Source organism: Dendrobates tinctorius, unplaced genomic scaffold, assembly GCF_039654945.1.
Source record: "Dendrobates tinctorius isolate UK_male_01 unplaced genomic scaffold, ASM3965494v1 ptg000086l, whole genome shotgun sequence".
NCBI classification, from domain to species: Eukaryota; Metazoa; Chordata; class Amphibia; order Anura; family Dendrobatidae; genus Dendrobates; species Dendrobates tinctorius.
In genome coordinates, this window is record NW_027361754.1 from 1,279,608 (window position 1) to 1,307,513 (window position 27,906).

Here is a 27,906-nt window from a genome sequence, read left to right on the forward strand (position 1 = left end):
AGGAGGGAGAGTAGTTGGTATGAGAAGGAATGCTGGAGGAGTTAGAAGCGACTGCTGTTTGTATTTTACACTTGGCAATTCCTTATCCTTCCCTGTTTTGCTTTCTTCCCCTTCCTGCACACCCTGTTGGATCCCTCTGTTATATGTGAGTGAATATTTTGGGTGTGTGGAAATTTCAGTTTCCCCTTGTCTTTGTTGCTCTGCTTGTTGGGTTGGTGTACTGCGGTGCACAGTAGCGCCCACTTTTCCCTGGGTGGGAGAAGGGGACAGATGAAGGACTAATCTAGGAGATAAGGCAAAGGCGGAGGCCTCAGTGTCTTCGCCATCTCAAGTATCCCAGGGAGCAGGGCGGGCTAGGGCGGCCACTATTGTTAGGTCCAAGAAAGGTGCCCCTGGTCCCAGGTCACCCGACAGTCGAATCAAGACATTAACTCTGACCGCAATCAATTTTTCTGATGCATGATTGTTCCTATCTCAGCTCTGACAGGGCAACTGCTGCAGCTCAGTCTGGAGGTGGCGAGTTTGCGCACGGTAGTTTTGCAGCACCCTAATAGATCTGATGTGAGAATCTTGACTCTGAGGCAAAACATTGTCGAGCCCAAGGTCGCGTTGCCTGACAGGTTCTCTCGTGACAAGTTTGTTGTGTTCCATGAGGCCTGCAAACTTTACTTCAGGTTAGGTCCTGTGTCCTCAGGTACAGAGAAGCAACGTGTGGGGATAATAATCTCGCTCCAGGGGGACACTCGAGAAAAAATGGATACAACCTAAAATGTATGTAAGGTGATAATTAGTAACAAATCTAAAAAACATAATTAAAATAAACATTGATGCATATTAAACCACTACACTTAACACAGCAGTAAGGCGATCACAGGAAGGGGGAAAGCTAAGATTTTCATTTAATCCCTGTGCATGAATAGTCTGTAAGATCTGGATCCACCTCGACTCCAGTTGATCAAGGCGCTGGGATAGTTTACCACCACGGATTCCAATTTCCAAAGAATCAATGCCTCTCATCCGTAATAGTGTACTATCACATTGGTAGAAGGCCTTAAAGTGGCGTGACGGAGTTTTAAGAGTGGATATGTCCTTGTAGTCAGCTGTGGCCTGAATGCCCAGCACATGTTCTCTTATGCGGACTTTAAACTGACGTGAAGTAAGGCCAACGTACATCAAACGACTTGGACAGGTGGCATAATAAATGACATACCTGGTTTACATGTGATTGATTTTTTGATCTTAAAGTTTTTTGTTCCATCAGAATCAGTAAAGGAATCACATCAATCTATGTTGGGACTGGCTACGCAGCGACCACAGTGAACACATCCACCCCTACGTTCAAAATTATCTAAGAAGGTGGCCCTCTGTTCACCTGTATAGTGACTGCGGGTAAGATGGTCGCGTAGATTTCTGGCACACCTAAAGGTGATGGCAGGTCTATTAGATATAAATTTCGCAAGGACTGGGTCAATTTTGGGTATCAGCCATGATCTCTGTAGGGCTGCCCGTACCTGTGAAGAGTGAGAGTGATAGCAATGAACCTTATTTGTTCACCTGTTCTAAGATTATCGTTGCCTGCATTCTTATAGAAAAGAGTGTTCTGGGGAGAATATTTCCTCGGCCTGCGTCTCAAAATCATTATCGGTAGAACAGATCTGACGGAGTCTAAGGAACTGACCCATGGGTTCCGATCTTATGTGCCTAGGATGACAGGAGTAGGCATGCAGCAGCATATTGGTAGAATTTGGTTTTCTAAAAATATTTGTCTGGGTGACACCCTCGGGATCTTTCTTAATGGTGATGTCCAAGAATTCAATCCTATTAAGATCCCACACAACGGTGAGATGGACATTGAGGTCATTGCTATTCAGGCTGGATATAAACCCTTGTAGGTCGATGGCCGAACCCTGCCAGATCGGTCCATTGACGCCTGTTGATCTGACAGGAAGAGATCCCTTTCCCACAGCCCCAGGAACAGATTATAGGATGGTGCAAAAGCAGCTCACATGGCGGTTCCCTGGAGATGTAGGACAAAGGACAACTTAAAAATTAAAAAGTTGTGGGTTAACATAAATTCGAGTAATTCCAATAGGAGATCCCTCATATCGGAAGACATACTAGATGTATCAAGGAAATACTGTATGGACCTTAGGCCATTGGAATGTTTTATGTTGGTATACAGGGACTCTAGGTCCGCCGTAACTAGGATGGTATCCTTGTCTAAGAAAAGGCCATCGACCTTACAAATGCATTCACCTGTATCTTTCAAAAAGGACGGGAGATTCTTAACCAATGGTTGTAAGTGGAAATCGATCCATTGATTGATATGCTCCAAAAAGATCCCCCTACCTGAAATAATTGGCCGGCCAGGAGGTATTTTATCATTCTTATGAATTTTAGGGAGGTATAGTGTTATAATCATAGGTTATAAGACTGTGACACCCTTCTATCATAGCTGCGATGTTATCTGGGTCCTGACACCTTTCTATCATAGCTGAGATACTTTGTTGGTCCTGACACTTTTCTATCATAGCTGCGGTTATTTTGGTCCTTAGACTTTTCTATAATAGCTGCGATGCTCAGTGGGTCCTGACACCTTTCTATCATAGCTGCGATGCTCTGTGAGTCCTGACAATTTTCTATCATAGCTGCGATGTTATGTGGGTCCTGACACCTTTCTATCATAGCTGTGATGCTCTGTGAGTCCTGACACCTTTCTATCATAGCTGTGATGCTCTGTGGGTCCGGACACCTTTCTATCATAGCTGTGATGCTCTGTGGGTCCGGACACCTTTCTATCATAGCTGCGATGCTCTGTGAGTCCTGACAATTTTCTTTCATAGCTGCGATGTTATGCGGGTCCTGACACCTTTCTATCATAGCTGCGATGCTCTAACTGTTGTCACTATGTGGATAGCAATAGATTGATAATGGCCATCGGATCCTGTTTCGCCTGCTGGGGTATATCGCTGTATAGTGTATGTGCTGATACCGCAGTACGGGCCACTATATACCATACACAATGTCACACATATAATGTATCAGTGTTTGATCGTCTGCTATAAATACCGTTGTTGTGTCACCGTTCTTTCCCCCGGAGGTGCCACAGTCAGGGTGTGATACCACATCAGTAGGATCTGACTGTCTCAGCGTGGACACTGACAAAAAATGAAGGTCAGAAAAGTTTTATGCATCACTTTCCTCTCCAGATCTGTGAAAACAAGTCGTCATTCTGACTCCTGCAGACAACGGCCGCCATGACTATTACAGCAGGAGACAAAATAGGGGACCGATGGGGAAGATCGGTCACCTCTGTACATTGCCTCACATCTGTGTAGGTGACAGGAAATGCTGCTGATGTCTTTTATTAAGATATGAAATATAAATACTGACCAGCACAGAATAAAGCCAGTGTGAACAGGTGCAAGAGGATGTGACTGCACAAACCAAACAACACAGCCGCCTCTGGAAACGCTGAGATGTCAGCAAACACTTAATATAAGGAATATGATCTGCATTACTGCTATATAAAATATACCTATAAAATAAAAGTTCTGATTATGTACAAAAGAGAAAAAAAAGCGAAGGCACTCACCGTTCTGTCGTGAAAATTCTTTATTGATTAAAAGGCATTGGCACGGGAGGAACATACAGAGAGTGTACATAATCAGAATACATGTTTGCTTTTCTGGACTGAGCACCCGTTCGGACAGTAGTTGGCGGTCGGTCCGGGTGTGTGATTTTGGACTTGAATAGCAGTCATGGAACTGCTTAGGGTTTAAGGAGCAGTGCCGAATCTTCTGTCTCTTCTATTAATTTTGTTCGGCACATGGTTTGGATTTTGAGCACGCTCTGAGTTTTGACTCACCCCTTGTTCACACCATAGTGACCGTTTTTTCTGATCCTTTGCAGTATGGATGCACACGCCTTACCGTTGTCAAATGGACTTTTGGCAGGCCGGGAGGACGTAAACGCCTATTTTTTGCAGTGTGGCTCAGGACCCGTTGAAGCGCAAGTGCGTGAAATGGCCGTCGTCCACTGTCTGTACGTTCCTCCTGTGCCAATGCCTTTTAATCAATAAAGAATTTTCACGACAGAACGGTGAGTGCCATCACTTTTTTTCTCTTTTGTACATAATCAGATTACGTTTGCTTTTCTGGATTGAGCACCCATTCGGACGGTAGTTGGCGGTCGGTCCAGGTGTGTGATTTTGGACTTGAATAGCAGTCATGGAACTGCTTAGGGGTTAAGGAGCAGTGCCGAATCTTCTGTCTCTTCAAAATAAAGGTTCTGCGCAGATTAGCCAATTCAGGAGAGCCCACCAGCCACAATAATACGAGGATTCAATGGATGGAACCCTAAATCTAGTTGTGGATCAAACTTTTGCCTCCCGAGCTAGAAGTCGATAGAAAAGAAGGCGAGTAGGATCCAGCACTGATTTCGCCCAGAAGCGGCAACATTGATAAATATTAGGTTTAGGGTCCTAATAGAGAAAAGTGCCCTGTCATGGCAAGTGGGCTCTCATGAATGTGTTAAAGTGTGCGCTGAGACCCCTTATGTTATGACTGTGTTCTGTACGGCAGTCATGCAGGTGATATTCCATATATTGAGGGCCTTCGGACATCTCAGCGCTCACAGAGGCAGCCAAGCGCTTGCATTTGTATAGTAAGCCATAGACGCAGCACTCAACTTCATCAGTTTAGTTTACCAATTTGTCGACAAAATAATAACAGCCATCAAACACTGCCTGTCCGCAGGCCTTCTCCTTTGCCCTTTGTGACAACCCAGCATTTATTCTTAATTAGGCAAGATGTATTTTTCTTCAGTGGGTCAAGAGACATAGGCCATTGTTCTTATGAGCCTGAACATTGACTCGCGAATTTTGATTTGTTGCAACTTATTGTGCTGTTATCCTTGGAATACAGAGACGCAGGGTAACTGAACAATCGATGACTGCTAATATGTTGATTACTTATTATATCAGTCCATGAACCTTGTTGACTTGCAAACAGTGAAGGACAAACTATGCAGATTGATTGAATACTTGAATGATGAGAGATTAACTCATCCCACCTTTCCCTTGACCTGTGGATGATGGCCTGAAGGACAGTTGTGAACTATAACTATCAAAGGGGGATTTGCCTCTGTTCCCAGAGAGACTCTACACGAGAGCAGACACTGCATCATGGCTCAAACTGGAGGAATACAGATTTGATCCACTGGCAGGTCACCTGGCCACATGGAGACATTTAGAGAAGCCAGATTGGGACTATCAGGTCACCTGACTATGTACCTTAATTTACTGTCAGCTTCCTAAGCTTGCAGTTACCTCCTCTCTGTGGCTGCCTGCACCATCTTGTGTAATTGCTTGGACTGTTCTATAGGTTATTGTGTGTTTTGTGGTTCAATAAAGTATTGCCACACTGTTTTACCCTCCCCCTGTGTTGTCTGAGTAGCAATCTACATATGGGAAAGGAGAGCAAGTGTTCAGTGGGATGAGCCTTGGTCCATGCAATCTTTCTAATCAGGCCAACAGAAGAGAGCACCCACTGACCCTCAAGTCTCGACTCTATTTTTACTCATTTATATAGTGCCATTAATTCCACAGCGCTTTACAGACATCATTGGAACTGTCCCGATTGGTTTCTTACTACATTCCAAAGGCATACTGATAGGGGATTTAGATTGAGAGCCCAGAGTACCCGGAGGAAACCCACACAAACATGGGGAGAATGTACAAACTCCTTGCAGATGTTGTCCTTGGTGGGATTTGAATCCAGGACCCAGCACTGCGATGACTAAGCGACTGTGCCGCCCTATTACACTGCTCCGTCTCTTTTTCACTGCTTATCTCCGTTCCTTCTCCGCTGCCCATCTCCGGTCCTTTTTCACTGCTCATCTCCTGTCCTTCTCCGTCGCCCATCCTTGTCTCTTATCCACTGTTTGTCTCCAGCCCTTCTCTGCTGCCCATCCCCAGATGATCTTTTACACCGCCCGTCTATGATATTTCTCTACAGTTTGTCTCTGCCAGTAACGTGTTACTGTGGTTGGGGCTATGAAGGGTACATTATACCAATTGAGGGCACTGTTTACAGCTGGCGGTATTGTGGTGCGGATGCTGATTGCAGCTGTGAGGGGAGAATTTAGAAATAAGGTGGTCACTAATATCTATATTGATAATTGTATTTTCTTGGACTGAGGGCACAATAATGACTTTAGGGGGCCCAAGACATGTATGCCGCTAACTTGGACGAAGGAGTTAGTGAAGTTGTCACCGGATGTTGCGGTCGGGTGCCACAGAAATTCCTCCGATCGCTCAATATGACAAGGCTGACGTCACTTATTTGAGGGGCTTTCTCTGTATCTTCTTACTCAGGGATTCCTGGCTGTGGGGGGCACTGCAGTCCTGTAGACGGACATCAGGATCTGATGTAAATCTTCCCCCCACTGCGGGAGGAGGCAGCGCTGCAGCACGGGAGAATCTCATGATTGAGTTGGCTCAAAAGAATAAAGCCTGCGGTGTAAGAGCAACCTGCCACTCAGAGACCCCAGGGTGGCCAGTTACCAAGGCAACCAGCCGTACACTATAAAATTTACACATCACTCAGTCTTGAAAACTGATATTTGTAACAAAAGGTAAATTACAGCGTCAATGTAAAGACGAGACACGAGAAACCCAGAGACACCTGATGGGGATGACACACAGGATAGGATTAGATACACGGCTCAGCAGTCAGTATCACACAGGATAGGATTAGATACACGGCTCAGCAGACAGTATCACACTGGATAGGATTAGATACACGGCTCAGAAATTAGTATCACACAGAAAAAGATTAGATACACGGCTCAGCAGACTATCACACAGGATAGGATTAGATACACGGATCAGCAGTCAGTATCACACAGGAGAGGATTAGATACATGGCTCAGGAATTAATATCACACAGAATAAGATTAGATACATGGCTCAGCAGACTATCACACAGGATAGGATTAGATACACAGCTCAGCAGACTGTATCACAGGATAGGATTAGATACACGGCTCAGCAGACTATCACACAGGATAGGATTAGATACAGAGCTCAGCAGACAGTATCACACAGGAGAGGATTAGATACATGGCTCAGGAATTAATATCACACAGAATAAGATTAGATACATGGCTCAGCAGACTATCACACAGGATAGGATTAGATACACAGCTCAGCAGACTATCACAGGATAGGATTAGATACACGGCTCAGCAGACTATCACACAGGATAGGATTAGATACACGGATCAGCAGTCAGTATCACACAGGAGAGGATTAGATACATGGCTCAGGAATTAATATCACACAGAATAAGATTAGATACATGGCTCAGCAGACAGTATCACACAGGATAGGATTAGATACATGGCTCAGGAATTAATATCACACAGAATAAGATTAGATACATGGCTCAGCAGACTATCACACAGGATAGGATTAGATACACAGCTCAGCAGACTGTATCACAGGATAGGATTAGATACACGGCTCAGCAGACTATCACACAGGATAGGATTAGATACAGAGCTCAGCAGACAGTATCGCACAGGATACGATTAGATACACGGCTCAGCAGACAGTACCACACTGGATAGGATTAGATACACGGCTCAGCAGTCAGTGTCACACTGGATAGGATTAGATACACGGCTCAGGAATTAATATCACACAGAATAAGATTAGATACACGGCTCAGCAGACTGTATCACACAGGATAGGATTAGATACATGGCTCAGCAGTCAGTATCACACAGGATAGGATTAGATACACGGCTCAGCAGACTGTATCACACAGGATAGGATTAGATACACAGCTCAGCAGACTATCACACAGGATAGGATTAGATACACGGCTCAGAAGACTGAATCACACAGGAGAGGATTAGATACACGGTTCAGAAGATTGTATCACACAGGATAGGATTAGATACATGGCTCACCAGACTATCACACAGGATAGGATTAGATACATGGCTCACCAGACTATCACACAGGATAGGATTAGATACATGGCTCAGCAGACAGTACCACACTGGATAGGATTAGATACACGGCTCAGGAATTAGTATCACACAGAATAAGATTAGATACACGGCTCAGCAGACTGTATCACACAGGATAGGATTAGATACACGGCTCAGCAGTCAGTATCACACAGGAGAGAATTAGATACATGGCTCAGGAATTAGTATCACACAGAATAAGATTAGATACACGGCTCAGCAGACAGTATCACACAGGATAGGATTAGATACACAGCTCAGCAGACAGTATCACACAGGATAGGATTAGATACACGGCTCAGCAGACAGTATCACACAGGATAGGATTAGATACACGGCTCAGCAGACAGTATCACACAGGATAGGATTAGATACACAGCTCAGCAGACTGTATCACACAGGATAGGATTAGATACACGGCTCAGCAAACTATCACACAGGATAGGATTAGATACACGGCTCAGCAGACAGTATCGCACAGGATAGGATTAGATACACGGCTCAGCAGACAGTATCACACAGAATAGGATTACATACATGGCTCAGCAGACTATCACACAGGATAGGATTAGATACACGGCTCAGCAGTCAGTATCACACAGGAGAGGATTAGATACACAGCTCAGAAGATTGTATCACACTGGATAGGATTAGATACACGGCTCAGCAGTCAGTGTCACACTGGATAGGATTAGATACACGGCTCAGGAAACAGTATCACACAGGATAAGATTAGATACACCGCTCACCAGACTGTATCACACAGGATAGGATTAGATACACGGCTCAGCAGTCAGTATCACACAGGAGAGGATTAGACACATGGCTCAGGAATTAGTATCACACAGAATAAGATTAGATACATGGCTCAGCAGACAGTATCACACAGGATAGGATTAGATACATGGCTCAGCAGACTATCACACAAGAGAGGATTAGATACACGGCTCAGCAGACTGTATCACACAGGATAGGATTAGATACATGGCTCAGCAGACTATCACACAGGATAGGATTAGATACAGTCTGCTGAGCTGTGTATCACACAGGATAGGATTAGATACACGGCTCAGCAGACTATCACACAGGATAGGATTAGATACACAGCTCAGCAGACTGTATCACACAGGATAGGATTAGATACACGGCTCAGCAGACTATCACACAGGATAGGATTAGATACACAGCTCAGCAGACAGTACCACACTGGATAGGATTAGATACACGGCTCAGTAGTCAGTGTCACACTGGATAGGATTAGATACACGGCTCAGGAATTAGTATCACACAGAATAAGATAAGATACACGGCTCAGCAGACTGTATCACACAGGAGAGGATTAGATACACGGCTCAGCAGTCAGTATCACACAGGAGAGGATTAGATACATGGCTCAGGAATTAGTATCACACACAATAAGATTAGATACACGGCTCAGTAGACAGTATCACAAAGAATAGGATTAGATACACGGCTCAGCAGACTATCACACAGGATAGGATTAGATACACAGCTCAGAAGACTGAATCACACAGGAGAGGATTAGATACACGGCTCAGCAGTCAGTATCACACAGGAGAGGATTAGATACACAGCTCAGAAGATTGTATCACACAGGATAGGATTAGATACATGGCTCACCAGACTATCACACAGGATAGGATTAGATACATGGCTCAGCAGACAGTACCACACTGGATAGGATTAGATACACGGCTCAGCAGTCAGTGTCACACTGGATAGGATTAGATACACGGCTCAGGAATTAGTATCACACAGAGTAAGATTAGATACACGGCTCAGCAGACAGTATCACACAGGATAGGATTAGATACACGGCTCAGCAGACAGTATCACACAGGATAGGATTAGATACACGGCTCAGCAGACAGTATCACACAGGATAGGATTAGATACATGGCTCACCAGACTATCACACAGGATAGGATTAGATACATGGCTCACCAGACAGTACCACACTGGATAGGATTAGATACACGGCTCAGCAGTCAGTGTCACACTGGATAGGATTAGATACACGGCTCAGGAAACAGTATCACACAGGATAAGATTAGATACACGGCTCACCAGACTATCACACAGGATAGGATTAGATACATGGCTCAGCAGACTATCACACAGGATAGGATTAGATACACGACTCAGCAGACTGTATCACACAGGATAGGATTAGATACATGGCTCAGCAGACAGTACCACACTGGATAGGATTAGATACACGGCTCAGCAGTCAGTATCACACAGGATAGGATTAGATACATGGCTCAGGAATTAGTATCACACAGAATAAGATTAGATACATGGCTCAGCAGACAGTATCACACAGGATAGGATTAGATACATGGCTCAGCAGACTATCACACAAGAGAGGATTAGATACACGGCTCAGCAGACTGTATCACACAGGATAGGATTAGATACAAAGCTCAGCAGATTATCACAGGATAGGATTAGATACACAGCTCAGCAGACTATCACACAGGATAGGATTAGATACACGGCTCAGCAGACTATCACACAGGATAGGATTAGATACACAGCTCAGCAGACTGTATCACACAGGATAGGATTAGATACACAGCTCAGCAGATTATTACACAGGATAGGATTAGATACATGGCTCAGCAGACTATCACACAGGATAGGATTAGATACACGACTCAGCAGACTGTATCACACAGGATAGGATTAGATACATGGCTCAGCAGACAGTACCACACTGGATAGGATTAGATACACGGCTCAGCAGTCAGTATCACACAGGATAGGATTAGATACATGGCTCAGGAATTAGTATCACACACAATAAGATTAGATACACGGCTCAGCAGACAGTATCACAAAGAATAGGATTAGATACACGGCTCAGCAGACTATCACACAGGATAGGATTAGATACACAGCTCAGCAGACTATCACACAGGATAGGATTAGATACACGGCTCAGAAGACTGAATCACACAGGAGAGGATTAGATACACGGCTCAGCAGTCAGTATCACACAGGAGAGGATTAGATACACGGCTCAGCAGACAGTATCACACAGGATAGGATTAGATACATGGCTCACCAGACAGTACCACACTGGATAGGATTAGATACACGGCTCAGGAAACAGTATCACACAGGATAAGATTAGATACACGGCTCACCAGACTGTATCACACAGGATAGGATTAGATACACGGCTCAACAGACTATCACACAGGATAGGATTAGATACACAGCTCAGCAGACTATCACACAGGATAGGATTAGATACACAGCTCAGCAGATTATCACACAGGATAGGATTAGATACATGGCTCAGCAGACTATCACACAGGATAGGATTAGATACACGACTCAGCAGACTGTATCACACAGGATAGGATTAGATACATGGCTCAGCAGACAGTACCACACTGGATAGGATTAGATACACGGCTCAGCAGTCAGTATCACACAGGATAGGATTAGACACATGGCTCAGGAATTAGTATCACACAGAATAAGATTAGATACACGGCTCAGCAGACTGTATCACACAGGATAGGATTAGATACACGGCTCAGTAGTCAGTATCACACAATAGAGGATTGGCAGGCACCGTGCTGAATAAGGATGGTGCCTCTGACTGTAGAGCCCCCATGGATTTGATGATAAGTAAACTCCATGCAGTGCCTCCTCCTCTCACACTAATCCCCCTCCCCAGGTGATTAGGACGCCCCACAGACCAATGGAAAGTGAATGGAAGGGGCGTCCGGCCATACCCCCAGGGGTTAAATTCAGATGCTGGGTGGGGGTCTCTCTCTTTCCTCCCCGGCTGATACCTAGAAGCTTTTGTTTTCCTGAGGACCCCGGAGCCATGTCTGAGGCAGTGATTGCGGCCCTGCGGCAGAGAGCAGCACAGGTGGGTGATCCATGTATTTTAGCCCTTTTATCTGAATTAGATTATCACCCACCTGTGCCCTCTCTTAATCCCCCGTCACCGTAATGGGATGGGCCGACGTAACTAAATATTTTTTCATAAAGCAAGCCGTTAAAGGCTGGAGAAGGCTCCAACCCAGTCAGGAATGTCGTCGCCCCATTTCTTTAAGTCTGTTGCACGATATTATAACAAAATCTGAAACGGTGTGCAAGTCTCAATACGAATCTGCCCTAATATCTACAGCGTTTGCAATCGCATTCTTCGGGGCGCTGCGGATTAGTGAACTGGTGCCGCATTCTAAAACAGCACTAATAGGCGGGTTAATTAATGAGGATCTCGTAATATGCAGCGACGCTCTGCGCATTAGAGTGCGGAAATCCAAATGCGATCCCACCGGTAGAGGGTCGTGGGTCCTGGTCAAGGCTCTAGAAGGCCCCATATGCCCTGTTAAAATAGTAAGACACTACGCGGTTATAAGACACAAAAGTCGTTTTTTCCTCTCACACACCGACGGGTCCCCACTTACTAAATATCAATTTCACACAATTTTTAAAAAATGTCTACAAGCTGTCGGTGTAGACCCCAAAGAATACGGAACACATTCTTTTAGAATCGGAGCAGCCACTGAAGCAGCTAGGGCCGGTGCAGCTGAAGCTGAAGTACAGAGATTGGGTCGTTGGAAATCCGCATGCTTTGCAAGATACATAAGACCAGACCGGCTATAACACATCTTGTTTCTTACAGGAGATTATAAGCCCGCTGTTTGGGTGTTGGGACATTCTTTTATTTATTGGGCGTGCAAAAGAGCCGAGATACGCCCCGGTGGAAAGAATTTTTACTTCCCACAACTAGAGGTCAACTGGAGAGGCATCCGAGGGCTCCAGTGGGAGCAGATTTTCCCGGAGTTGGTTAAAATTTCTAAATCGGCTAAAGGGCCGCTGATATTGGTGTTACATGCTGGTGGAAATGATTTGTGCAAGACAACAGGAGCAGAGCTCTTCACGACAATGAAAACCGACATAAAGCGGGCTGTTTGTCTTATACCAGATATGGTGGTGGTGTGGTCTGATATAATATCACGAACAGTCTGGCACGGAGCTAAAGACCCTAAAGCTATTGACAAGTCAAGGAGAAAGATAAACTCGAAAATGGCAAAGTTTGTCAAAGAGAACTTCGGCATCGTGGTTCACCACCACAATCTGGAAGAAAACATCTCACCCCTCCTGAGACCGGACGGCGTTCATCTAACAGATATCGGGCTAGATATGTTCTTATTAAACTTGCAGGACGGGGTTGAACAGGCCTTAATGATGTTGTGTGGGGGTCGGAGTCCTGTGTAGGTCATACACATGATCCTCCGTGGCGGTAGTGTAGAGGGGGGCAAGGTTCGTAACCTCTCATCAGCCGACGTGCCCAGCGGTCGCGGGCCTACAGCTGTGAGTCTGTTGCGAATTGTACTTGCCTCACTCTGCTTATTAATAAACTGTGACCGACCTGTTCAACCCATCCATGCTTGTCGGTGTTTTGTTATTACGGGATTGGTGGGAGGCGGGATGGCACTGCTTACGACACAGAGGTCTCTGCAGTCTGGCAGGCACCGTTCTGAATAAGGATGGTGCCTCTGACTGTAGAGCCCCCCATGGATTTGATGATAAGTAAACTCCGTGCAGTGCCTCCTCCTCTCACACTAATCCCCCTCCCCAGGTGATTAGGACGCCCCACGGACCAATGGAAAGTGAATGGAAGGGGCGTCCGGCCATACCCCCAGGGGTTAAATTCAGATGCTGGGTGGGGGTCTCTCTCTTTCCTCCCCGGCTGATACCATCCACTCCAAGGCCACAGGGTCCTTTGTCTCCCCCTGCTCCGGTGATGCCTGCAGCACACGCATCCCCTGTGTCTCCCACTCCTTCTGCCCTGCCTCTGCATGCCTCCCTTGTAGTCTCACATGCGCCGTCCTCTGCTGGCCCGTCCACTGCGTCCCCTCCGGCTCCTTTGTTGGCCCCGGCGCTGCCCTTTGTACAAGCCGCCCCTGAGTTACCCACCACGCCTGCTCTGCCTCCGAATGCTTCCCCTCTATCCTTGCATGTCCCGTCCTCCCCTGGCCCGTCCACCTGCCACCCAGTTCTTATACTGTCCTCTCCCCTGCCATCTCCAGTTAGTCGGGCACACGCTGCTCCCACCACCTCCTCTCAGAGGCCGCGCTCCAGCAGACGCTCATTCAGAACTAAGCGCCAGCCTGAGCGTCTGCATGTGGGCGAGATTTCTGCTGTTCGGCGTCGCGCCCGGCTGCTCAGATACAGGATTCTTCCCCACTTGTATCAGCCCGGGGCGTCGCATGTAGGCTGCAGAACCGGACGCCATTACTGTGTTCTTCTAGTGGTGTGAGTCGGACGGTGGCTCCGCCCACTTCTTCCCCCGGCGGTACGCCCACCAGTTCTTCTCTGCTCGGTCCTGGGCGGGTGCATCAGACAGTGGCTCCGCCCACTTCCTCCCACAATCGTCCTCCCACTCACACACCCACCCCTTCACTTTTGCTGGGACCTGGGCGTCATAGCCGGCCTGTAGCTCCACCCACTTCAGCCCAGCGTCACCGCATAGGCCCGCCCATCTCCAGTCCCACCCCTAATCCTTTGTTTAGGGCCAGGCATCTGAGCCGGCCCCTAGATCCACCCAAACAGCGTCCCATCTCTACTTCCTCTATGTCTGCAGCAATGGCAAGTCCTGTAGAGCAGCCTCTACAGAGGAGGCCGCGCAGCCACTACATTAGCCAGCCATCTCAGGTACACCCGGTCTGCAACATCATCCCTGCGGGCGCAGCTCTGCCGCCCGTGCGGGACGACGTGGGATGCAGAAGAAACAATGCTGCGGCCGAGCGCACTGTCCAAACCAATCCAACCGTTCAGCGCGCTCTGCTCCAACAACAAGGTGAAACATGTATAGCAAGCACAACACACTATACACCGCCGACCCCTCCAATGAGCCAATCCCGCTCTGCACACCCCACATTATTGGCGGATATTACGCCATCCTCCCTGCTAAACGCCACACAGACAACAATCGCCCAGAGCCCTCTGAATATTCCTCTTCAACTGGTACCAGAAACTACCCTTCGGCATGCACCAAGTCAGCATATAAGCTCTAACCTTGGTAGTCGAAATTCCATACACCACAGGTCTTTATCCCCCTCCTCAGGGGATTCCCATCACCATTCTCGCTGTCCCTCTGTCTGTTGCTGTTCCCGTTTCAGTCAAAAGCGAAGCTCCAATAGAAGCCGTCACAGATCGCGGTCATCCAGGTGGCGGTCACCTTCTACTTCTGAACAGTCCTACGCACCCAAGAGTTGTCGCAGCAGGCGGTCGGGGGCATCCAGAAGACGGCGTACGAGATCTCCATCCCAGTCAGCCAGACGGAGGGCCTCCTCAACACCAATTGGGACCTCCGGTCAGATCGTGGTCGGAACCAGTGCGCAGACAGCATATCCACCACAGGCAGACAGCAGTCATCAGCTGCCACATGCTCCACCATCATATCCACCACGGGCAGACAGCAGTCATCGGCTGCCACATGCTCCACCATCATATCCACCACGGGCAGACAGCAGTCATCGGCTGCCACATGCTCCACCGTCATACCCACCACGGGCAGACAGCAGTCATCGGCTGCCACATGCTCCACCGTCATACCCACCACGGGCAGACAGCAGTCATCGGCTGCCACATGCTCCACCTTCATATCCATCACGGGCAGACAGCAGTCATCGGCTGCCACATGCTCCACCATTGCCCACAAGCCGGGAAGAGCCATCACTTCAACCCATTTCAGGTTCCGTTTCTGAGATGGAAGTCCAGCAACATTCAACGGGTCTTGGGAGCGCAGAGTCATCAAGGTCACCAGTCATGGGCAGGACATCACCACCACCGGAGTCGGGGTACCTCCATCTCCTGGAGACTCTCGATCAGCGAGGAACAGCGGTGAGTTTGGCGTAATCAATGCATCTAATAATACACATGACGCTGTGGAAAACAGCCTGGTATCTGCTATCAGGGCGTTAGTTGACCACTTACACCAGCCGGGAGGTCAAACCGTTACTAGGAATATACCTCAATTAGCTAGTTTACACAAAGATGCTTTTTTCTGTGGAATTAGTCCACTAGGTACACACATAGACCAAGATACAAAAGAAAAAATTTGGAATAATGATTACGTTGACATATGGTCTCTGTTATCAGCAGACCAGCAGTCAGTAGATAAGGAAAGGAGGACTGGGGAATGGTCATACGATAGAAATAGAGGTAAAATAGCGCATACCATGAACAACTGGCTGCAGGCCTTCGCAGTCCTAGGATGTATTATGGGTCAAAAACACCCAGAACGTTGCTCTGAGTTATTTATATACCAGGATTTAATATATAACTCCTATAAGTCTCATGGCGGTGTTGCTTGGAGGCGCTATGACGAGGAGTTCCGCAGGCGGCTGGCCCTGCAACCAGATCTAGGATGGGGAGTAAAAGCCACAGATGTCTGGCTACGATTAATGCTTACACAAAAACACCCCCCCTTTTCATCATCGGCCACTAGTTTGTCAGCAGTCGCAGGCCAGAACTCAGTGGTCGTACGGAGACCAGGGGCCTGCTTGTTATACAATGAAGGAAACTGTCGCTTTCAGGCGGCATGCAGATATAGACATCATTGCGCAACCTGCGGTGGCGGACACCCTGCATCAAGGTGTACACACTTCGCAAACGCAAATTCTACGAGGCAAAACCCCGGTGAGCGTAGCCGCCATGGGCCCCTGGCTAAGCCTTTACCCCAATAAAGAAGCTGCTCAGCAATTATCTGACGGTTTTAGGTCCGGTTTTTTCATCCCCTTTAAATTTAACCTAGCACCAACATCAGCTAAGAATCTAAAATCAGCTCGGGAGTTCCCGGAGGTCTTACAACAAAAAATCATGAAAGAGGTCGAACTCGGCAGGATGGCGGGCCCATTTCAATCATTACCATTTAAAAATTTCAGGATTTCGCCCTTAGGTATTGTGCCCAAAAAAGAACCCGGTAAATATCGGCTAATTCACCATCTATCTTACCCTAAAGGCGATTCGGTCAACGACGCAATTCCCCCCGAAGACTCGTCGGTAACTTACGCGTCGTTCGACAGAGCAATTGAGCTTGTGCGAGCAGCGGGGCCCGGTGCCCTGTTGGCAAAGACCGATATAGAGTCAGCTTTCCGTCTATTACCCGTGCACCCCGAATGCTTTCATTTGTTGGGTTGTAAGGTGGACCAGCTTTTTTATTTCGACATGTGCCTGCCCATGGGCTGCTCCATTTCCTGTCACTATTTCGAACTTTTCAGCACCTTCTTAGACTGGGTAATACGTCACGAAACAGGCAGCAATTCCACAATCCACTACCTCGATGATTTTTTGTTTGTGGGTCCCAAGGAATCTAAACTCTGTTCTTTTCTGCTTCAAAAGTTTAAATTTATTTCTAGGCTTTTCGGTGTCCCACTATCGCCGGAGAAAACGCTCGGTCCGTGTAATGTTCTCCCTTTCCTTGGTATTGAAATAGACACAAACGAGATGATTTTTCGTTTACCGGCGGATAAAATCGAAAAAACACTCCAAATGGTTAAAAGTTTCCTCGTGGTAAAGAAAGTCACCCTCCAGCAGATGCAGTCCTTACTAGGTTTACTCAACTTTGCTTGCCGGGTAATGCCAGTTGGCAGGGCTTTCTCACGCAGGTTATCATTAGCTACAAAGGGCATCGCCCAGCCGGGCCACAGAATCAGAATTAATCGGTCAATGAGAGCGGATTTGTCCGTGTGGAATGCATTCTTGGAAAACTACAATGGGCATACATGTGTCATGTCTCAGGAAACGCTAAACAGCGCCCTAGGTCTACTGGTGGGCGCAGATCTCACAAATGGTTTTGTTGCAATCTATCGCAACCAATGGTGCAAAAGCAGATGGCCGGACATATGGACCTCTGCCAACTGGGGCTGCAACCCCGTCTTGTGGGAGATATTTGCTATAGTTACAGCTGTCGAACTATGGGGTGACAAACTAAAAAATGTAAATCTCAGATTTCTAATCAAAAATCTGGGAACCGCCAAATGCTTGAACAGTTTGTCTTCCTCATCACCACCGATTGTTGCGCCGCCTTGCACTATTATGCCTTAGACACAACATCTGGTGCCGAGCCAGAGTGACGCCTACTGTGGATGATAAAATGGTTATCTCTCTGTTGTCTTCCGATTGGCAGGCCTTCAAAGTCTTCCTTCCCAGCGCAGAACCAACGGGCCTACTGTGTCCTCCCTCCCTCTGGGACACAGTGGCCAATCACTGATGCCCTTGATTCGAGCCTCAGTGACACCGGCTACCTGGCAGGTTTATGGTAAGGCATGGGAAGAGTGGTGCTCGCTAGTAAAAGGGAGGCCAGTTGATACGTGTGTTCGGGCGAGATGCGACGTGGTGGTAGAACTCCTGAATCTGCTCAAGAGTAGAGGTGCGTCGGGTACATTAGCGCAGCGTAATTTAACGGGAATAGCCTTTTTCTTTCAGCTAATGGGATGGGCCGACGTAACTAAATATTTTTTCATAAAGCAAGCCGTTAAAGGCTGGAGAAGGCTCCAACTCAGTCAGGAATGTCGTCGCCCCATTTCTTTAAGTCTGTTGCACGATATTATAACAAAATCTGAAACGGCGTGCAAGTCTCAATACGAATCTGCCCTAATATCTACAGCGTTTGCAATCGCATTCTTCGGGGCGCTGCGGATTAGTGAACTGGTGCCGCATTCTAAAACAGCACTAATAGGCGGGTTAATTAATGAGGATCTCGTAATATGCAGCGACGCTCTGCGCATTAGAGTGCGGAAATCCAAATGCGATCCCACCGGTAGAGGGTCGTGGGTCCTGGTCAAGGCTCTAGAAGGCCCCATATGCCCTGTTAAAATAGTAAGACACTACGCGGTTATAAGACACAAAAGTCGTTTTTTCCTCTCACACACCGACGGGTCCCCACTTACTAAATATCAATTTCACACAATTTTTAAAAAATGTCTACAAGCTGTCGGTGTAGACCCCAAAGAATACGGAACACATTCTTTTAGAATCGGAGCAGCCACTGAAGCAGCTAGGGCCGGTGCAGCTGAAGCTGAAGTACAGAGATTGGGTCGTTGGAAATCCGCATGCTTTGCAAGATACATAAGACCAGACCGGCTATAACACATCTTGTTTCTTACAGGAGATTATAAGCCCGCTGTTTGGGTGTTGGGACATTCTTTTATTTATTGGGCGTGCAAAAGAGCCGAGATACGCCCCGGTGGAAAGAATTTTTACTTCCCACAACTAGAGGTCAACTGGAGAGGCATCCGAGGGCTCCAGTGGGAGCAGATTTTCCCAGAGTTGGTTAAAATTTCTAAATCGGCTAAAGGGCCGCTGATATTGGTGTTACATGCTGGTGGAAATGATTTGTGCAAGACAACAGGAGCAGAGCTCTTCACGACAATGAAAACCGACATAAAGCGGGCTGTTTGTCTTATACCAGATATGGTGGTGGTGTGGTCTGATATAATATCACGAACAGTCTGGCACGGAGCTAAAGACCCTAAAGCCATTGACAAGTCAAGGAGAAAGATAAACTCGAAAATGGCAAAGTTTGTCAAAGAGAACTTCGGCATCGTGGTTCACCACCACAATCTGGAAGAAAACATCTCACCCCTCCTGAGACCGGACGGCGTTCATCTAACAGATATCGGGCTAGATATGTTCTTATTAAACTTGCAGGACGGGGTTGAACAGGCCTTAATGATGTTGTGTGGGGGTCGGAGTCCTGTGTAGGTCATACACATGATCCTCCGTGGCGGTAGTGTAGAGGGGGGCAAGGTTCGTAACCTCTCATCAGCCGACGTGCCCAGCGGTCGCGGGCCTACAGCTGTGAGTCTGTTGCGAATTGTACTTGCCTCACTCTGCTTATTAATAAACTGTGACCGACCTGTTCAACCCATCCATGCTTGTCGGTGTTTTGTTATTACGGGATTGGTGGGAGGCGGGATGGCACTGCTTACGACACAGAGGTCTCTGCAGTCTGGCAGGCACCGTACTGAATAAGGATGGTGCCTCTGACTGTAGAGCCCCCATGGATTTGATGATAAGTAAACTCCGTGCAGTGCCTCCTCCTCTCACACTAATCCCCCTCCCCAGGTGATTAGGACGCCCCACGGACCAATGGAAAGTGAATGGAAGGGGCGTCCGGCCATACCCCCAGGGGTTAAATACAGATGCTGGGTGGGGGTCTCTCTCTTTCCTCCCCGGCTGATACCTAGAAGCTTTTGTCCCACCCTCCCTCCCTTATAGATTAGAAGATATGCGGTGGTTTTGTATTAAAATCTATAATTTCAACAAAAAAAACAAAAAACACAATGTATATATATTTTTACATAATTGGTTGTGCACATATATTATTCATGTTATCTGGTTACTATGTCACAGCGGTAGTGTAGAGGGGGGCAAGGTTCGTAACCTCTCATCAGCCGACGTGCCCAGCGGTCGCGGGCCTACAGCTGTGAGTCCGTTGCGAATTGTACTTGCCTCACTCTGCTTATTAATAAACTGTGACCGACCTGTTCAACCCATCCATGCTTGTCGGTGTTTTGTTATTACGGGATTGGTGGGAGGCGGGATGGCACTGCTTACGACACACAGGTCTCTGCAGTCTAGATACACGGCTCAGCAGTCAGTATCACACAGGATAGGATTAGATACATGGCTCAGGAATTAGTATCACACAGAATAAGATTAGATACATGGCTCAGCAGACAGTATCACACAGGATAGGATTAGATACACGGCTCAGCAGTCAGTATCACACAGGATAGGATTAGATACACAGCTCAGAAGATTGTATCACACAGGATAGGATTAGATACATGGCTCACCAGACAGTACCACACTGGATAGGATTAGATACACGGCTCAGCAGTCAGTGTCACACTGGATAGGATTAGATACACAGCTCAGGAATTAGTATCACACAGAGTAAGATTAGATACACGGCTCAGCAGACTATCACACAGGATAGGATTAGATACATGGCTCAGCAGTCAGTATCACACAGGAGAGGATTAGATACATGGCTCAGGAATTAGTATTACACAGAATAAAATTAGATACACGACTCAGCAGACAGTATCACACAGGATACGATTAGATACACGGCTCAGCAGACAGTATCACACAGGATAGGATTAGATACATGGCTCACCAGACTATCACACAGGATAGGATTAGATACACAGCTCAGCAGATTATCACACAGGATAGGATTAGATACACGACTCAGCAGACTGTATCACACAGGATAGGATTAGATACATGGCTCAGCAGACAGTACCACACTGGATAGGATTAGATACACGGCTCAGCAGTCAGTATCACACAGGATAGGATTAGATACATGGCTCAGGAATTAGTATCACACAGAATAAGATTAGATACACGGCTCAGCAGACTGTATCACACAGGATAGGATTAGATACACGGCTCAGTAGTCAGTATCACACAATAGAGGATTAGATACACGGCTCAGCAGTCAGTATCACACAGGATAGGATTAGATACATGGCTCAGGAATTAGTATCACACAGAATAAGATTAGATACATGGCTCAGCAGACAGTATCACACAGGATAGGATTAGATACACGGCTCAGCAGTCAGTATCACACAGGATAGGATTAGATACATATCTCAGCAGACTATCACACAGGATAGGATTAGATACACGGCTCAGCAGTCAGTATCACACAGGATAGGATTAGATACACGGCTTAGCAGACTATCACACAGGATATGATTAGATACATGGCTCAGCAGTCAGTATCACACAGGATAGGATTAGATACATGGCTCAGCAGTCAGTATCACACAGGATAGGATTAGATACATGGCTCAGCAGTCAGTATCACAGGATAGGATTAGATACACGGCTCAGCAGTCAGTATCACACAGGAGAGGATTAGATACATGGCTCAGGAATTAGTATCACACAGAATAAGATTAGATACATGGCTCAGCAGACAGTATCACACAGGATAGGATTAGATACATGGCTCAGCAGACTATCACACAAGAGAGGATTAGATACACGGCTCAGCAGACTATCACACAGGATAGGATTAGATACACGGCTCAACAGACTATCACACAGGATAGGATTAGATACACAGCTCAGCAGATTATCACACAGGATAGGATTAGATACACGACTCAGCAGACTGTATCACACAGGATAGGATTAGATACATGGCTCACCAGACTATCACACAGGATAGGATTAGATACATGGCTCAGCAGACAGTACCACACTGGATAGGATTAGATACACGGCTCAGCAGTCAGTATCACACAGGATAGGATTAGATACATGGCTCAGGAATTAGTATCACACAGAATAAGATTAGATACATGGCTCAGCAGACAGTATCACACAGGATAGGATTAGATACATGGCTCAGCAGACTATCACACGAGAGGATTAGATACACGGCTCAGCAGACTGTATCACACAGGATAGGATTAGATACACAACTCAGCAGATTATCACAGGATAGGATTAGATACACGGCTCAGCAGACTATCACACAGGATAGGATTAGATACACGGCTCAGCAGACTATCACACAGGATAGGATTAGATACACAGCTCAGCAGTCAGTATCACACAGGATAGGATTAGATACACAGCTCAGCAGATTATCACACAGGATAGGATTAGATACATGGCTCAGCAGACTATCACACAGGATAGGATTAGATACACGACTCAGCAGACTGTTTCACACAGGATAGGATTAGATACATGGCTCAGCAGACAGTACCACACTGGATAGGATTAGATACACGGCTCAGCAGTCAGTATCACACAGGATAGGATTAGATACATGGCTCAGGAATTAGTATCACACAGAATAAGATTAGATACACGGCTCAGCAGACTGTATCACACAGGATAGGATTAGATACACGGCTCAGTAGTCAGTATCACACAGGAGAGGATTAGATACACGGCTCAGCAGTCAGTATCACACAGGAGAGGATTAGATACATGGCTCAGGAATTAGTATCACACACAATAAGATTAGATACACGGCTCAGCAGACAGTATCACAAAGAATAGGATTAGATACACGGCTCAGCAGACTATCACACAGGATAGGATTAGATACACAGCTCAGAAGACTGAATAACAGGAGAGGATTAGATACACGGCTCAGCAGTCAGTATCACACAGGAGAGGATTAGATACACAGCTCAGAAGATTGTATCACACAGGATAGGATTAGATACATGGCTCACCAGACAGTACCACACTGGATAGGATTAGATACACGGCTCAGCAGTCAGTGTCACACTGGATAGGATTAGATATACGGCTCAGGAATTAGTATCACACAGAGTAAGATTAGATACACGGCTCAGCAGACTATCACACAGGATAGGATTAGATACATGGCTCAGCAGTCAGTATCACACAGGAGAGGATTAGATACATGGCTCAGGAATTAGTATCACACAGAATAAAATTAGATACACGGCTCAGCAGACAGTATCACACAGGATAGGATTAGATACACGGCTCAGCAGACAGTATTACACAGGATAGGATTAGATACACGGCTCAGCAGACAGTATCACACAGGATAGGATTAGATACATGGCTCACCAGACTATCACACAGGATAGGATTAGATACATGGCTCACCAGACAGTACCACACTGGATAGGATTAGATACACGGCTCAGCAGTCAGTGTCACACTGGATAGGATTAGATACACGGCTCAGGAAACAGTATCACACAGGATAAGATTAGATACACGGCTCACCAGACTGTATCACACAGGATAGGATTAGATACACGGCTCAACAGACTGTATCACACAGGATAGGATTAGATACACGGCTCAACAGACTATCACACAGGATAGGATTAGATACACAGCTCAGCAGATTATCACACAGGATAGGATTAGATACACGACTCAGCAGACTATCACACAGGATAGGATTAGATACACAGCTCAGCAGACTGTATCACACAGGATAGGATTAGATACACAGCTCAGCAGATTATCACACAGGATAGGATTAGATACACGACTCAGCAGACTGTATCACACAGGATAGGATTAGATACATGGCTCAGCAGACAGTACCACACTGGATAGGATTAGATACATGGCTCAGGAATTAGTATCACACAGAATAAGATTAGATACATGGCTCAGCAGACAGTATCACACAGGATAGGATTAGATACACGGCTCAGCAGTCAGTATCACACAGGATAGGATTAGATACATGGCTCAGCAGACTATCACACAGGATAGGATTAGATACACGGCTCAGCAGTCAGTATCACACAGGATAGGATTAGATACACGGCTTAGCAGACTATCACACAGGATATGATTAGATACATGGCTCAGCAGTCAGTATCACACAGGATAGGATTAGATACATGGCTCAGCAGTCAGTATCACATAGGATAGGATTAGATACACAGCTCTGCAGTCAGTATCACACAGGATAGGACTAGATACAACCACCCCCGGGTTAGCACCCCCCTTAGTGAGAATTGACTACATTCGTTAGATCTTTGTTAGATCCGGTTTGATCAACCAAAACTAACGTTAGATCACCCCTACAAAATGAGATATTTACGATCTTTTCCAGGGGGGGCTAACCCGTAGCTAGCCCCCCCAACTATGAAATTTGCCGTTTTTTGGATGGATTCTGATAGATATTCGTTAGATCCGGTTTGATCAGCAAAAATTAGCGTTAGATCTCCTTTCGTTTCCGAGATATTGGGGGTGTCAGGTAGGGGGTTAGCCCCCCCTAATTTGAAATTTGCCATTTTTTGGATGGATTCTGATAGATATTCGTTAGATCCGGTTTGATCAGCAAAAATTAACGTTAGCTCTCCTTTCGTTCCCGAGATATTGGGGGTGTCAGGTGGGGGGTTAGGTACGGGTTAGCCCCCCCTAATTTGAAATTTGCCGTTTTTTGGATGGATTCTGATAGATATTCGTTAGATCCGGTTTGATCAGCAAAAATTAACGTTAGATCTCCTTTCGTTCCCGAGATATTGGGGGTGTCAGGTGGGGGGTTAGGTACGGGTTAGCCCCCCCTAATTTGAAATTTGCCGTTTTTTGGATGGATTCTGATAGATATTCATTAGATCCGGTTTGATCAGCAAAAATTAACGTTAGATCTCCTTTCGTTCCCGAGATATTGGGGGTGTCAGGTGGGGGGTTAGGTACGGGTTAGCCCCCCCAATTTGAAATTTGCCGTTTTTTGGATGGATTCTGATAGATATTCGTTAGATCTGGTTTGATCAGCAAAAATTAACGTTAGATCTCCTTTCGTTCCCGAGATATTGGGGGTGTCAGGTGGGGGGTTAGGTACGGGTTAGCCCCCCTAATTTGAAATTTGCCGTTTTTTGGATGGATTCTGATAGATATTCGTTAGATCCGGTTTGATCAGCAAAAATTAACGTTAGATCTCCTTTCGTTCCCGAGATATTGGGGGTGTCAGGTGGGGGGTTAGGTACGGGTTAGCCCCCCCTAATTTGAAATTTGCCGTTTTTTGGATGGATTCTGATAGATATTCGTTAGATCCGGTTTGATCAGCAAAAATTAACGTTAGATCTCCTTTCGTTCCCGAGATATTGGGGGTGTCAGGTGGGGGGTTAGGTACGGGTTAGCCCCCCCTAATTTGAAATTTACCGTTTTTTGGATGGATTCTGATAGATATTCGTTAGATCCGGTTTGATCAGCAAAAATTAACGTTAGATCTCCTTTCGTTCCCGAGATATTGGGGGTGTCAGGTGGGGGGTTAGGTACGGGTTAGCCCCCCCCTAATTTGAAATTTGCCGTTTTTTGGATGGATTCTGATAGATATTCGTTAGATCCGGTTTGATCAGCAAAAATTAACGTTAGATCTCCTTTCGTTCCCGAGATATTTCCGATCGTTTTCTGGGGAGGGCTAACCCGTAGCTGTCTGAATGCAAAATCCTACAGAGACAAGTAGCGGCTTGGAAAATTCATTGTGGCGGTCTAGACTAGAAATAGGAAAAGCAAATGACCCCAGTAACAGCAAACGTCGCATGTGACCACTGGATATAAGGCCTCTTTCACATGATCTTAGTTTTGTCGTGTAATACGCTGTGTTTTTCATGCATGTGTATTTCACGATGAAATGTACCCATTGAAACCGATGCGTTTATTCTCATATGCGTTATTTTCACGCATACGCAAATGCGTGTAAAAAAAAAAATAACAATTACAGGATGTTCTATTTTGTAGCATATTACACGATTAGCCCATTAATACAAATCACTGGGCTGCGTGAAATATGATGGGAAATGCGCAGTGACAACGCTGCATTTTTAACGCACGCATACGCATATGATCATGTGAAAGAGGCCTAAAGGTAACAATCACTAGTGCGGTCTGCAGAGCGCCTGTGTAGCTAGTTTCTGCCTATCTATGGTCACTTTATAGGAGTAATATTGGTCTTTGCATGGTGTTTTATTCAGTCACAGTATGGCAGTATTATTTCATTACTACGTTTGTGTAACTCTCATCAGAGTGGGGGCAAGTAGGAAATCTTGGTGCGTTCCCACAGTTTTTTCCCAGAACTTAACCCCTGGTAGTAGCTGATCTGTAATCCAATGTGAGCATGTGATGTATGGTGCTGAAGGGGTTCCCCGGGATTTCCCCAGGCTGCAGAACGCTGGTGGGGTGACGTCACCCTGCCAGCGGGAAAGCTCAGGGAATCCTTACAGTGCCACAACAGAGGGATGCCGGTGAGCAGTGCTCCCCTGCACATCATCCTCCCGCTGCGCTGCAGTGGCACCGGTACTCATGGCCTCCCTTGCTGTCGGCTACCTGTGGGTCTTGTACTGCAGGGCTTGTCTGTGGTTCCCTGGCGTTTCCCCGGCATAGGACACTGGAGGGGCGACGTCACCCCGCCAGCAGGAGACACCAAGGAACCCCTGCAGTACCACATTCAGAGTTTAATTCCGGCTCAGAGAAAACAGGTGTCATATTTAAGCAGTGTGAACTTAGGCTGTGTGCACACGCTGCGGAAAAGGTGCGGATTCATCCGCGCGGATTTTGTAAAATCCGCAGGTAAAACCGCAGGTCAAAATACCTGCGGTTTTACCTGCGGATTGCTCTGCGGTTTTGCCCTGCGGTTTTTCATCTCCTCAATGGAGGAGATGGCAAACCGCAGGGGAATCCGCAGAAAGAATTGACATGTCAATTCTTTCTTCGGATTGAAAACCGCAGATAATCCGCGCGGAAAATTCCGCACCGTCTGCACTGCGGTTTTTGATTCCCATAGGGAATCATGCTACTGTACACCGCAGCAAAAACTGCTGCGGGTCCGCAGCGGCCAAAACCGCTGCGGAACCGCAGCAAAATCCGCAGCGTGTGCACACAGCCTTAGCCTACGTCAGCAGATAAACATTGATATGCGTCTATGACTTATCAAAAGTTACCTGAAAGCTAAATACAGGGCAGGAAATGCAACAGGTGGCATGGCGGCAGAACAGAGGAGCGCAGCATGATGGAGCCGATCACATACTCATCAGCTCCCTAAGCACTGCATGATGCCACTGAAAACCACATGTGGAAAAACTAGGTGGGGCAATGGCTTGAAAACCCACTTAGCTCCTTTTACATTTGCATGTAGTTTTATCAACACAATGTATCAACTTTTGAGTGATTTTGATCCCACCCTCTGTTTGACCCTGTGTGTGACCCTTTTCTTTGGATGTTCAGCTTCACTTTAGTCATAAGAGCAGGCAGAGAAACACATCTCGTACAAGTGTGATCACTAAATGTGAAGGTCGGTATTGATTTCCTATGTATGGC

The 27,906-nt window shown here is 46.5% G+C and overlaps 2 long non-coding RNA genes across 2 annotated transcripts; one reads left to right on the forward strand and one right to left on the reverse strand.

Moving 5' to 3' along the window:
• Nucleotides 1–27,818, reverse strand: LOC141097603 (uncharacterized). Its single transcript, XR_012234013.1, has 3 exons — nucleotides 27,531–27,818; nucleotides 3,070–3,158; nucleotides 1–764 (listed from the first exon to the last, which is right to left on the reverse strand). It is a non-coding gene; the product is annotated as an uncharacterized lncRNA (long non-coding RNA).
• LOC141097602 (uncharacterized) lies at nucleotides 14,325–20,600 on the forward strand. Its single transcript, XR_012234012.1, has 2 exons — nucleotides 14,325–15,942; nucleotides 18,230–20,600. It is a non-coding gene; the product is annotated as an uncharacterized lncRNA (long non-coding RNA).
• Nucleotides 27,819–27,906: the final 88 nt, after the last annotated feature.